Here is a 13,070-nt window from a genome sequence, read left to right as displayed (position 1 = left end):
GTGATAAGTGATATATATATATATATATATTTATTTATTTATTTATTTATTTAAATTGAGATTTATACATCATCCTTCCATTGATGTATGGTTTGTTAGGATAAGACAATATTTGGCTGAGATACAACTATTTAAAAATCTGAAAACTGAAGATGCAAATAAAAATATTGAGAAAAAGTTAAAAAAAAGTTGTCCAAATGAAGTTCTTAGCAATGGATATTACTAATAAAATAGTAAGTTTTGATATATTTATGGTAGAAAATTTACTAAATATCTTCATGGAACAAGATCTTCACTTAATATCCTAATGATTTTTTGCATGAAAGAAAAATTGATAATTTTGACCTATACAATGTATTTTTGGCTATATACTCATGCTACCTCTGACTGGTTTTGTGGTCCAGGGTCACACATGTGTATGCAATGAACTAATAACCAGTATACCTACACAAAAGTGTCGGGATATAGGATTATTTATTGTAACGTCTCTCAACTTTCATATTTTTGCAACGTTATTTTTATTTAATTATTAAAGGAGTAGTTCACTTCAGAACAAAAATGTTCAGATAATGTACTCACCCCCTTGTCATCCAAGATGTTCATGTCTTTCCTTCTTCAGTTGTAAAGAAACAATGTTTTGTTTTGTTTTTTTGAGGAAAACATTTCAGGATTTCTCTCCATATAATGGACGTCTATGGTGCCCCCGAGTTTGAACTTCCAAAATGCACTTTAAATGCAGCTTCAAAGGGCTCTAAATGATCCCAGCTGAGGAAAAAGGGTCTTATCTAGCGAAACGATCAGTTATTTTCTAAAAACATTTACAATTTATATACTTTTTAACCTCAACACAGAGTACACACAGAGCTTGACAAGATGAGCATTTGAGGTTAAAAAGTATATAAATTGTAATTTATTTTTTAAAATAACCGATCGTTTTGCTAGAAAAGACCCTTTTTTCCTCGGCTGTGATCGTTTAGAGCCCTTTGAAGCTGCATTTTGGAAGTTCAAACTCAGGGGCACCATAGAAGTCTATTATATGGTGAGAAATCCTGAAATGTTTTCCTCAAAAAACTTATTTCCTTACGACTGAAGTAAAAAAGACATGAACATCTTGGATGACAAGGGGGTGAGTACATTATCTGTACATTTTTGTTCTGAAAGTGAACTACTCCTTTAATATTTGAAAGATCAGTCTGCTTAAAACATCAGTATGTGTTGACTATTTAAACATGTCTATGTCTATGGTTATCACTAAACCCAATTATTATCTAGCTATTAAAACATATTTAGTGCACTTTAAATTTGTACAATTAATTAGTATGTCATGCAATGCAATAAAAAGTTTACCAGCCTTGGAGGTTCTAACAAAGATATTAGGGATTGACTGTCAATTGGTTACAGCAAAATACTAACTTATTCCAAAAACGTATCTTTAGTGCATTTTTGTACTGCCACAAAAGTATGTAAATGCTTCCCAGTGGGAAATGCGTAACTACTTTACTGAAAGTGGTAAAATGAGAGATTATTAATAAACCACTTAGTCACGTTGACACTTCATCCAGTACCCTCGTAACTAAATTTTTGGCTGTTCCTTCAAAGCTAGCCTGCTGATCACAACCGTGGCAAAAGAACAAAGGCGGTATTATATCCAGCTAAACGTGCCATCCAGATGTTAGCGATTCTGCCAGTCTACGTCCAACCGTGGGTTTTGGGGGTCGGCGTTTATCCTCAAGTTTATTAAAGCACCTCAGCTGAGACTTGAGACTCAACAAACTCTGAGATTTACAAGAGCGAAGGCGTTTCTTGTTGGTGCGTAGTTAAATACCACAGTAGGTAGACTGTTCTTGCCATCTAACGTTCTTAGAGAAGGACTTGGCATGGTTTATTCCTTTCATAGTTTGGAGGAAAGCTTTGTTTTCTTGTTACCTTCCATGAAAGCTCCTCATTGTTTTTCACTCTTACAGGCTAAACGTGCCAAACTATGTGAAGGAATCAAGCGTAGAAAAGTGCATTTTAAGACACCCAAGGGATTTAGAAACAAGATTTGGAGATTTCACTTACTTTCTTCCAAAAGCTCAGGTTATTGTTTTACTGGGGTGGGGAACGAAGGTTTGTTTTTCTTCCTCCTTCGTCCCAGATGGGAGATTTGGTGAGGACACAGTTCTCCTCTGAGTTTGGCAGATGGGAGGTCTTTTGTGGTTGGGTTTGATTGTGTAGTGGTGTTGTTTACTTGGTTTTTGATTAGCGCCTTAATTTTCCCTTGGGAAGGAACAAGATTGAAAACACGAGGTTTAAAAATATATTCCATATATATTCTATATCCTGCTATAGATCATATAAAAGAATAGCAGGAAAAAACAGTTCTACTAAATCAAAAGAAGCATTTGAACTTTAGTATCAAAACCTGCCATGTGAAAAATAGCATTTCTTAGTCATAAAACTCAAGTCTTTGATTAGAGAAAGCGAGAGGGGGGCTAGAAACATCTTATCTTTCCTTCAGCGTTCAGTGCCCAGCTGCATGGAATGTGTAACCTCAATGTTATCAGTTTCCATGGTGTAAAATCAAGGCCCAAGTCTTTGGATAACCACCTGCATGCCTTCAAGCCTCAACAATGCCTTAGTCACTAGCTAATCTTTTCAGTGACTTCACTCTACAGTGGCCCCAAAAAAATAAAGGAGTAGTTCTTTTTACTCGTGTCGTTCCAAACCTGTATGACTTTCGTTTGTTTGTGGAACATAAAAGAAGATATTTTGAAGAATGTTTCAGCTGTTTTTGTTAGACATGCTTGATTGCAATTTTCTTTGCTGATACCGATTTTTGCAGATTCTGATTTTCTTTCCAAGAACTAATAATTGACAGCATCTACAAACAAAAATCTATACTTTTTTCAATGCAAAAAAATTACTTGCATTGCATAATAATAAAAAAAAAATTAAACATTACAATTCCCCTCATATCTAGACTAAGTTACCGATGTTCTCTCACTTAAACAACTCTCAAAATAAAGTGCTCTGTGACTAGAAAAAGGTAGACATGACAATTGCCTGAAAATTAGTTGCTGTATATCAGAGGTCGACCAATAATGGATTTCACCGATGCTGATACAGATAAATCAACCAGTAGTTTTTAAAATGGCTGCTGAATGGAAAATAATTAGTGCTCTACTATTTAACCCTTGTGCGCTCCTCATTTGGGAGTCACACTCATGCTCCTCACGGTCAAAAGTGACTGGACACCTGAAATGTAACTTTTTTTTTTCTTCAGTAAAACCAATCTAATATATTTTTGTTCCATAATATTTTTTCTTTTTTCCTTTGTAATTTTAGAGAATTTTATGGTACTAATGATTATTTATGCAATAATTATGATCTATTTTTTCCACTGAAAATAGAAAAAAAATTAAAAATCCTAATTTTTAAAAATTATTTTTCAATGAATGCAGTATTTCAGATTAAAATAGAGTATAGGCCTTCCAAATCAATTTTTTGAAGACAGATTAGCACCACCTGGTGGGAGCACAGGAAGAAAAATAAGCAATTTCACAGTGTAACCACTAGAGGCCTGTATAGACATCAATAGAGATGCTAGTGAATTCCCAATTTGTTTTAGACATAATTGCTTACTTATATAATAAGTAATGGACTTTAAAATATATTCAGACATTCTCAAAGAGTACTTTTTGTGAAGTTTTAGATATTTTCTTCTTATAAATAATGATTTCAAATTAATTTTTGCATTATGATTATAGTCAATCCTAAACGGCACTGCACTGACAAACCCAAGAGGCAGTGCTTGCTTCTCATCACTGTTTACTGCAGATTTCAAATTAATTTCCAGTGTGTGTCAGTTTTGCCCACTGCTCTGAGCTTTTTTCTGCATTGTTACTGAATTATTGAATTAATTTGACATACTGTACTCCTAAAACTTTGCTTTGTTACAGACAGCAGTTTATAGATGTGTGTTTGTATGTGTGTGTGTGCGTGTTTGTGCGTGTGTGTGTGTTTATTTTTCAGTCTTGATGTTTTAGAGTGTCACCACTTCACTGCTGTGAGCTTTTTCTGCATTATGACTGAATTATTGAATGGATTTCACATATTCTCAAACGTTTGCTCTATTACAGACACAGTAGTTTTATTGATGTGTGTGTGTGTATAAGTGTGTGTGTGTGCGCGTCTGTGTGTGACTGGATGTGTCTAAATCACACTCCTGATGTTTTATAGTATCATCCCTTCACTGCTGTGTACTTTTTTTTAGTTTTGTGTCTGATTTGTCGATTGTGCACACAGTTAATCTCTGAATTGCTGTGTTTTTGTCTTTTTCCCATTCATTTCCTATGGTCGGTCATTTCTGACCGAAGAGCATGAGTGTGACTATTTTTTTTTACGCCCACTTAGCCTTTTCGAATGATGTCGTAATTTTTTTTCTGTGTTCACATTCCCAGTGCCATAAAAGTCACCAAGTTTCATATCATTCCGATGAAGCTGTGATTTTTAAAAAATTTAAATGTAAAATGTTCCGGTCAGAAATGACCGAGGAGCGCACAAGGGTTAAATAAAAAGTAGCCTACTGAGCCATATTTTGTTAATGAATAAAATGTATTATTATTAAAGGGATAGTTCGAGCATTTAAGACATGAAGTTGTATGCAATCCTTATCAGCACTATAGTGTATACACACTGACCCACACTGCGTTCACCTCCCTGGTCAGAGTTCTGGCCGCTGGAAGTTTTTCAAGAAAGTAGTCACAGTTAGTTTCCGGGGCCTCAAAACTGTGCGTTTTTACGTGAAAAAAACATATGCGTTTCAAAGCTTGATTAATTTATATCACAAAAAACACTCCTGACAAAAATCATACCTCAGTTTTAATCGGCACTATATTCTTTCCGTTTCCATCAATCCGCGCTGCTGTCAGTTCGCACGTTCCGATCAGCCGTTGATAGCGCGACTCGCTGACAACATGTCTGACTACGAAACTTCTGATGATGAAACCAATTTTAGCACAATGTCAGACGGAACAGACGATATATATATTTTTATATTAGACCTCGTTTCACGTGATTTCCACAGGAGTCTAAACATCAGATTGTTTACTGTACAGTTTAGACATGGGATCTCCAGTCCTCGTGAGCTACTGTCTTGCTGGTTTTAGTTTTTCTCTGATGCAACACACCTGACTCAAATCAACGGGTAATTAGCAGGAATGTCTCATTTGAGAAAGGTGTCCTGTCATAGGAAAACATCGAGCTGCAGGAATGTAGCTCACGATGACCGGAGTTGGAGATACCTGGTTTAGACCAACCTGTATGTGACTTCAAGCACACTTATAAACACGATGATACCGACACACGTTCCGCATAGTTACAGACAATAACTAATATAGCAAAGCATCATATTTTGTTGTGTTATATAGATTCAATTAAATTCATTAGTTATGACATTTGCCGATTTTCTCACCACATAGACAGTCGATTATTGTCGATGCTATCACTGCCCCGGTTAGAATATTCTCAGTGTAACGTTAGCCTAAAAACCAACGTTAGCTTCAAAATAAACTTGTCGTATGCGACATAAAGTTAGTAAATAGAGCTTACCCGTGGTACTGGTACAGCAGAACTCTTTAAAATCCGTTTTTTGATTTCTCCTCCTTGGTTGGGGATGTAATCGTCTTCGCTGAAGTGAGCACTGCACACACGAAAATCCTTGATACTGGATATTTTAGCTCCCACAGAGTAGCCGATGGCAACCAGCCAAAGCTGTCTCATAACTATATCAGAAACAGGAAAACGATGGAATCTGAACGGCGATCCCTGCACATTCTTGTGGTCACAACCTGGGAATTTACAAGTTCGCACCATTGTTAATTTTTCTACTTTTTACGTCGTTGTCATTCGAGTGTGTAATGGAACAGCTGATCGGAACTGACAGCAGCGCGGATTGATGGAAACGGAAAGAATATAGTGCCGATTAAAACTGAGGTATGATTTTTGTCAGGAGTGTTTTTTGTGATATAAATTAATCAAGCTTTGAAACGCATATATTTTTTTCACGTAAAAACGCACAGTTTTGAGGCCCCGGAAACTAACCGTGACTACTTTCTTGAAAAACTTCCAGCGGCCAGAACTCTGACCAGGGAGGTGAACGCAGTGTGGGTCAGTGTGTACACTATAGTGCTGATAAGGATTGCATACAACTTCATGTCTTAAATGCTCGAACTATCCCTTTAATTATATATTGATCATAACTGTTAGTTCATAGTTCATTATTGTTAACAAAACTATTTTTGTAAGATATTACCACTCTAACAAGGAACAATATTTCTATTCTACAGTCGTGGCCAAAAGTTGAGAATGACACAAATATTAGTTTTCACAAAGTTTGCTCCTCAACTGCTTTTAGATCTTTGTTTCAGTTGTTTCTGTGATGTACTGAAATATAAGCACTTCATACGTTTCAAAGGCTTTTATCGACAATTACATGACATTTATGCAAAGAGTCAGTATTTGCAGTGTTGGCCCTTCTTTTTCAGGACCTCTGCAATTCGACTGGGCATGCTCTCAATCAACTTCTGGGCCAAATCCTGACTGATAGCAACCCATTCTTTTTGTTAGAATTAGTGGGTTTTTTGCCTCTTGAGGAATGACCACAAGTTTTAAGATCTGGGGAGTTTCCAGGCCATGGACCCAAAATGTCAACGTTTTGGTCCCCGAGCCACTTAGTTATCACTTTTGCCTTATGGCACGGTGCTCCATCGTGCTGGAAAATGCATTGTTCTTCACCAAACTGTTGTTGGATTGTTGGAAGAAGTTGCTGTTGGAGGGTGTTTTGGTACCATTCTTTATTCATGGCTGTGTTTTTGGGCAAAATTGTGAGTGAACCCACTCCCTTGGATGAGAAGCAACCCCACACATGAATGGTCTCAGGATGCTTTACTGTTGGCATGACACAGGACTGATGATAGCGCTCACCTTTTCTTCTCCGGACAAGCCTTTTTCCAGATGCCCCAAACAATCGGAAAGAGGCTTCATCGGAGAATATGACTTTGCCCCAGTCCTCAGCAGTCCATTCGCCATACTTTTTGCAGAAGATCAATCTGTCCCTGATTTATTTTTGGAGAGAAGTGGCTTCTTTGCTGCCCTTCTTGACACCAGGCCATCTTCCAAAAGTCTTGGCCTCACTGTGCGTTCAGATGCGCTCACACCTGCCTGCTGCCATTCCTGAGCAAGCTCTGCACTGGTGGCACTCCGATCCCGCAGCTGAATCCTCTTTAGGAGACGATCCTGGCGCTTGCTGGACTTTCTTGGACGCCCTGAAGCCTTCTTAACAATGCAGTGGAAAGTTTTTTTCGGGATTAAGTTAATTTTCATGGCAAAGAAGGACTATGCAATTCATCTGATCACTCTTCGTAACATTCTGGAGTATATGCAAATTGCTATTATAAAAACTTAAGCAGCAACTTTTCCAAATTCCAATATTTATGTAATTCTCAACTTTTGGCCACAACTGTACATCTACATCAATCATAATGTTACAGATGATCACCAAATGGGCAAACAAATACTGCTGTTGTTTCTCCACTTATGCAGCATCTAGTCAACAAATTAATCACTTCGTAATGATATGAAAATATGAACTGCAGTATACTGTGTACATACCACTTCGTTATCGATGTTTTAAGTCCGCCTTTGAAGTGTCCCGCTCTGTGCAGCGCGCATTGTCACGTGTCTAAATAAACTGCACATGCTGTCAGTGATTTCCGCCACTAGAGGCCGGTCTCGTGCTGTATAACAATGACTTTGCTGTATAATGAGGACCTTCTCAGCCGCTCTAGCAACGGACCCAACCCGGAAAAACTTTTGCCATGAATAGTTCCGCCAATCAACTATCGGTGCCGATTAATCGGCAAAACCGATACATCGACCTCTACTGTATATAACAAAACAGATGTCATTTCCAAATATGTTTAGAAAGCTGTCCTTCTAACCTTTTTAAATGTGTCATCTTTCACATCAAATTCTTACATTGTGTCAATTAATTCAGGTAGAATAATAAGAAACTGTAGATTTGTTACCGTTCGAATGAAATCAGTATCAACAAACACCATCTTTCCACTGCAGAGGAAAGCGAAGCTGCATCTGAAGTGGCATTAGATGTATTTACACAGACTGTTTGATGAAGATGAGGTGCCATAAATGCATTTACACCACAAAATTGCAAATGCGTAAATAATTTTATAAGATGAATGTTTTAAATACTTTCTGAACATATACATTCTAGTAAAAAATAAATATACTTAAATGTGTTTAAAATACATTTATTTAATGCTAGGTTTACATAAATTCACATATTATGTACTTCGTAAAACACCCTGCAATTGTTCTTTTAGTATACTGAACTGGTATATTTGAAGTCTGCTAAATTGGAACAACTAATTTTGTACTTAATGCACTTTAATTGTCTGAAAGTAGTGCTAAAGTCCAACTAAAGATATGCTTAAGTATAATTATGCTAAAGTTGAACTATTGCAAGTTTACTTTAGGTACACTTTAAATATTTGGCATTTAATGAATGAATTTAGAGATCATACAATCCTCATCAATAGTGGCAATAGAACATATTTTAGGCTTAATATTAAGAAATGTGAATTGTGCACAAGTAGTACTCCAAATAAAGTTTAATTACAATTTTTTTTATGTAAATAAGTCTCAAGCGATATGTCAGTAAATATGTTAATAGACTTGAACTATACTTAGTATAAAATTGCATTTTAAATGTATTACTTTTACTAGGGCAAAAACGAAATGTTGGGGAAAATGCAGTGATACTTTTAAATATGAAACCAAGCCATCAATAGGTGAGTCATTTAGTCCTTCATTCAACAGATTCGTTCAAACGGCTGATTCATTCAGGAACGAGGTGAGCGACTATCTTTATAAATGGGTTACTGAATCATTGACTCACTTAATTCATTCAAAAACGTGGATTCATTCATTAACGAAACACCAATGTGTTTCTTGGAGAATCGAAACAGTTCTGCTGTGGCTTTGATTGCTAGTATTTTCGTCAGCGAAATTGAGAAAGAACAGTCACTATTATGTCAGATAATTTTAACTTCTTGTTTATAGAACTACTATTGTATAAAATCAGTAGCTGCATTTCCATTACCCTTTAAATTGCGCAAATTAAAATTGCAAATTGAAAATACGCCTAATGGAAACACGTCAATTGTGCAAAAACTCCCATATATCGCAAAAAAGTTTTTACACTCACATGAGGTGGTTTTTCAGGCAATTCGAAAAAGGAATACTTCACAAAACACCAATGGAAAGGATTTTTTTTTCACATTTACAGGTCACATTTGAATAAATATAGCCAAAATCCCACAAAAATCAATTTCCATGACTTATCGCGCGAGGAAACATTATGTTTCAGTTGCATAACATCGGTTAATGCAAATGCCGTCATTTGTCAATACTTTTTTTTTTATCAACATTTATAAAATGGTGCCAAAGTTTTGCGCAAATCTGTAATGAAAACGCAGCTAGAGTCACATTGCAATCATGTTGATAATTTGGGAAACCATTGTGCAGTGTTATGTACATAAATCATAATAGGCTACTGTCGCAGTATGCATCTCTAACTTCTGTGAGTCCTGTTGCGCTCATTTGTTTTGCATTATTTCTGCACAAGTCTCTCTCACATACTTATTTAGGCTGTACAAGCCTCTTCTGGCACGACATAAATGACGTTAAAACACTGGCTGGTCGATCGGTGCATCTCTAGTTTTTGTCCATATTATTCAAAGGATTCTGTCATTAATTACTCACTCTCATATCGTTCCAAATCTACAAGACCTTCATCTTCGGAACACAAATTAGGATATTTTTGATGAAATCTGACCCTGCATAGACAGCAATGCAACTACCACATTCAAGCCGAGAAAGGTAGTATGGACATTGATAAAATAGTCCACATGACATCAGTGGTTTAACCGTAATGTTATGAAGCTACGAGAATACTTTTTGTGCTCAAAGAACAATTTCTCCAACAATTTCTTCTCTTCTGTGTCAGTCTTTGATGAACGTTTACAAGATGCTTTTATACCCTTCATGGACCTCGAAAGTTTTGGGTGCCATTTTCTTTCATAAATCTATCTATCTGTCTATCTACAGTATCTGTCTATCTATCTGCGTTTCTTGGAGTGTTTTTACTCTTGGAACGATTTCAGCCGAGGCCTGCAACTAATTATAGGAGAGTGCATTAAGTGCTAGTAATTACATGTAGCATGGCAGCTAGCACAAGCACAAGCAGAATAAAAGATTAATCCAAAATAGCTCGGCAATAGTAACAGCACGCCATCGTTCCTCGAGAAATGAGCTCATTCTCTCTGGTTTTGGATAGACCTTGAGTCTTGTATCATTTGTTTTTAATTTGATCCTTTCCTCACAGACTTCAGGGTTTAGCCTTTGCCAGGAGTGTACTTGATTCTTAACAACCAAAGGTAAGGTTTTGTTAAAGATGTTTTTTGTATGAGCTTTTAGCTAGTTTTTGGATTTATCCAAATCTTAAGTTTTTCCTGAAGAACATGTGAGTGCTGGCCCTGTACAGAAACCTGCATCCAGAAATGCTATCCAAAGTTTAACTTCGGGTTATCGGTTTGTTTAACATGAAGTTTGAGCAATAAGAAGTTTGGTTTGTCTTAGCAAGCACCACAAATTATTCTCTTAGTCAGGGACAAAGCATAAGGGGGAAGTGTTTGCCAAATATTTTTAAAAAGTAGGATGAAATGAAATGTGTTGTTTATATTTACACACATATGAGGAGCACAGTGAAATTGGCGGGAAACCATACTTCATTGATTCCTGAGGGAAAATTCAGATGCCTGAATCACAAGTATGAGCAATGGCAAGAGGATATTACTCAGTTGAGTTCATTGAGATAGTTAGCCTTGGAAAGAGAAACTTAATAAAATTGCTGCTGGTGGAATGTATACCTCTTTCCTGTTTTCTGTCTGCAAACAACAGTCTCTGTTTCCTTCACGCCATGCTGATGGTCTGAATGCTACTAGAATATGTATAAAAGATATAGAAATAAGTGGTTTATTAACATCAGATCCTGAGAATTGACATTCACAATGCAGCCCGTTTTTCCATAATGAACAATGCAATTAGCATAGGGTCACAAACAAACAGAGCCGATAATAATCATGTGCGTGTAAAAAAAAAAAACATTTCAGGGATATAGTGGACTTGTATGGTGCCCCCGAATTTGAACTTCAAAAATGCTGTTTAAATGCAGCTTTAAAGGGCTCTAAACGATCCCACCCGAAGAAGAAGGGTCTTATCTAGTGAAATGATCGGTTATCCTTAGGGTTGGGAATCGAAAATCGATTTCGATTCTGGAATCGGATACTTGTTATAATATTAAAATTTCGATTCCTCGTTTCGATTCCTGGTTGCATTTTTTCCCATCTAGTGATCTGCCAGGACCTTCCGCACGTGCAGTCTGCCAGGACCTTACGTGGTAATGTAAGCATCAGTCGAAAAGATGGATCGCGCTAAGCGTTTAAAAGTGTGTCTACGCTTTGTAAAAACCGAAGACAAATCTACCGCTGCACGCAAACTTCATCTTAGAGATCTGCAAGGGACGGATTTTAGTCCTGCGCCCGCCCGCTCCAGAAGGAATATGTTATTTCATCCTGCAAAAGCCCACATAAAAGTCACTTATACCCCTGCGGGAAGACAGGTATCTACTTCATCTCTTGGCTGCATGAAACAAACCCTCCCGTAATGTAAAGGCAAAGATGGCCAGAGTAATAGTAACGAACTCGCGCGTGCCTAATGTATTCATTCTTGTATATCAGAGTCGTACATTAGGCACGCATAAGTCCGCTGTTGATTCACAAACTATTCATGCCTTTGGTGCTCTGATCCATAGTATTTTTGTGTGAAATTTCTAAATATTTGCATAGTTTTCAAAATGAATGTCCTGTGAGTGTTTTATAATGAATGCTTACCCATAGAGGTGGATCTTGTAAGGGTCAGTGGTGTTTAAGCACATATGAGCACCAGCATAAACAGATTTACAATGTGTTTACTGTATTTTTCATTTATATGTTTATTTTATAATAAATACAAACAGTAGATATTCAGTCACTTAAGAAAGAGTACTCTGAAGTTGTGAAGGATGTCTGAATTAAATAATTTAGGTGCTTTAAATCTGTATATATTCATGTTAAAAAGTTAGAGCAGAGGATTTTCTTTTAAATTCAAAAGTATAGCTTTAATTTAAAGTTTGTGTGAATTTTATTTATAACATGCAGGAGAAAAATAAAAAGGCAAAACAAATGTTTAGGTTAATAAAAAAGGTTAAAAAATAAACGCCTTTAGAGGAAATGTCAGGCATAGGGGGGGCCTTGCAAAATTGACCCAAGAAGAAGGGGGCCCTGATATAAAAAAGGTTGAGAACCCCTGTAGTAAAATAATATGTTGCAAGCTAGCACTGAAAATAAACATGTTTAATATATTAATGTTTGACTTTTGTGTTTGTTGTTGTTGTTGTTGTTGTTTTGTTTTTTTTTTACTAAATTGGAATCGAAACTGGGAATCGAAAAGAATCGGAATCGATAAGTGGAATCGGAATCGAAATCGATAAAATTCAAACGATACCCAACCCTAGTTATCGTCCAAAAAAAATTTAATGCTCGTCTTGTCTAGCTCTGTGCAAACTCTGTGTATTCTGGTTCAAGACAGTTAAGGTATGTCGAAAAACTCCCATCTCATTTTTTTCCTCCTACTTCTAAATCGTCTTTGCTAAATAAGACCCTTCATCCTCAGCTGAATTTGTTTAGATCCCTTTGAAGCTACATTCAAATTCACAGGCACCATAGAAGTCCACTAATTCTTTACAACTGAAGAAAGAAAGACCTAAACATCTTGGATGACAAGGGTGTGAGTAAATTATCTGTAAATTTTTGTTCTGGTAGTGAACTTCTCCTTTAATGTAACATAAATTATGTCTTTTACTGATATATGTAGTAGAAAGCCCATGAAAGATTTACGTTATTAAAAAA

The sequence above is a fragment of the Garra rufa genome, chromosome 25 (assembly GCF_049309525.1).
Source record: "Garra rufa chromosome 25, GarRuf1.0, whole genome shotgun sequence".
Lineage (NCBI taxonomy): Eukaryota > Metazoa > Chordata > Actinopteri > Cypriniformes > Cyprinidae > Garra > Garra rufa.
The sequence above is the reverse complement of the archived record's forward strand: the minus strand, read 5'-3'. Positions refer to the sequence as shown.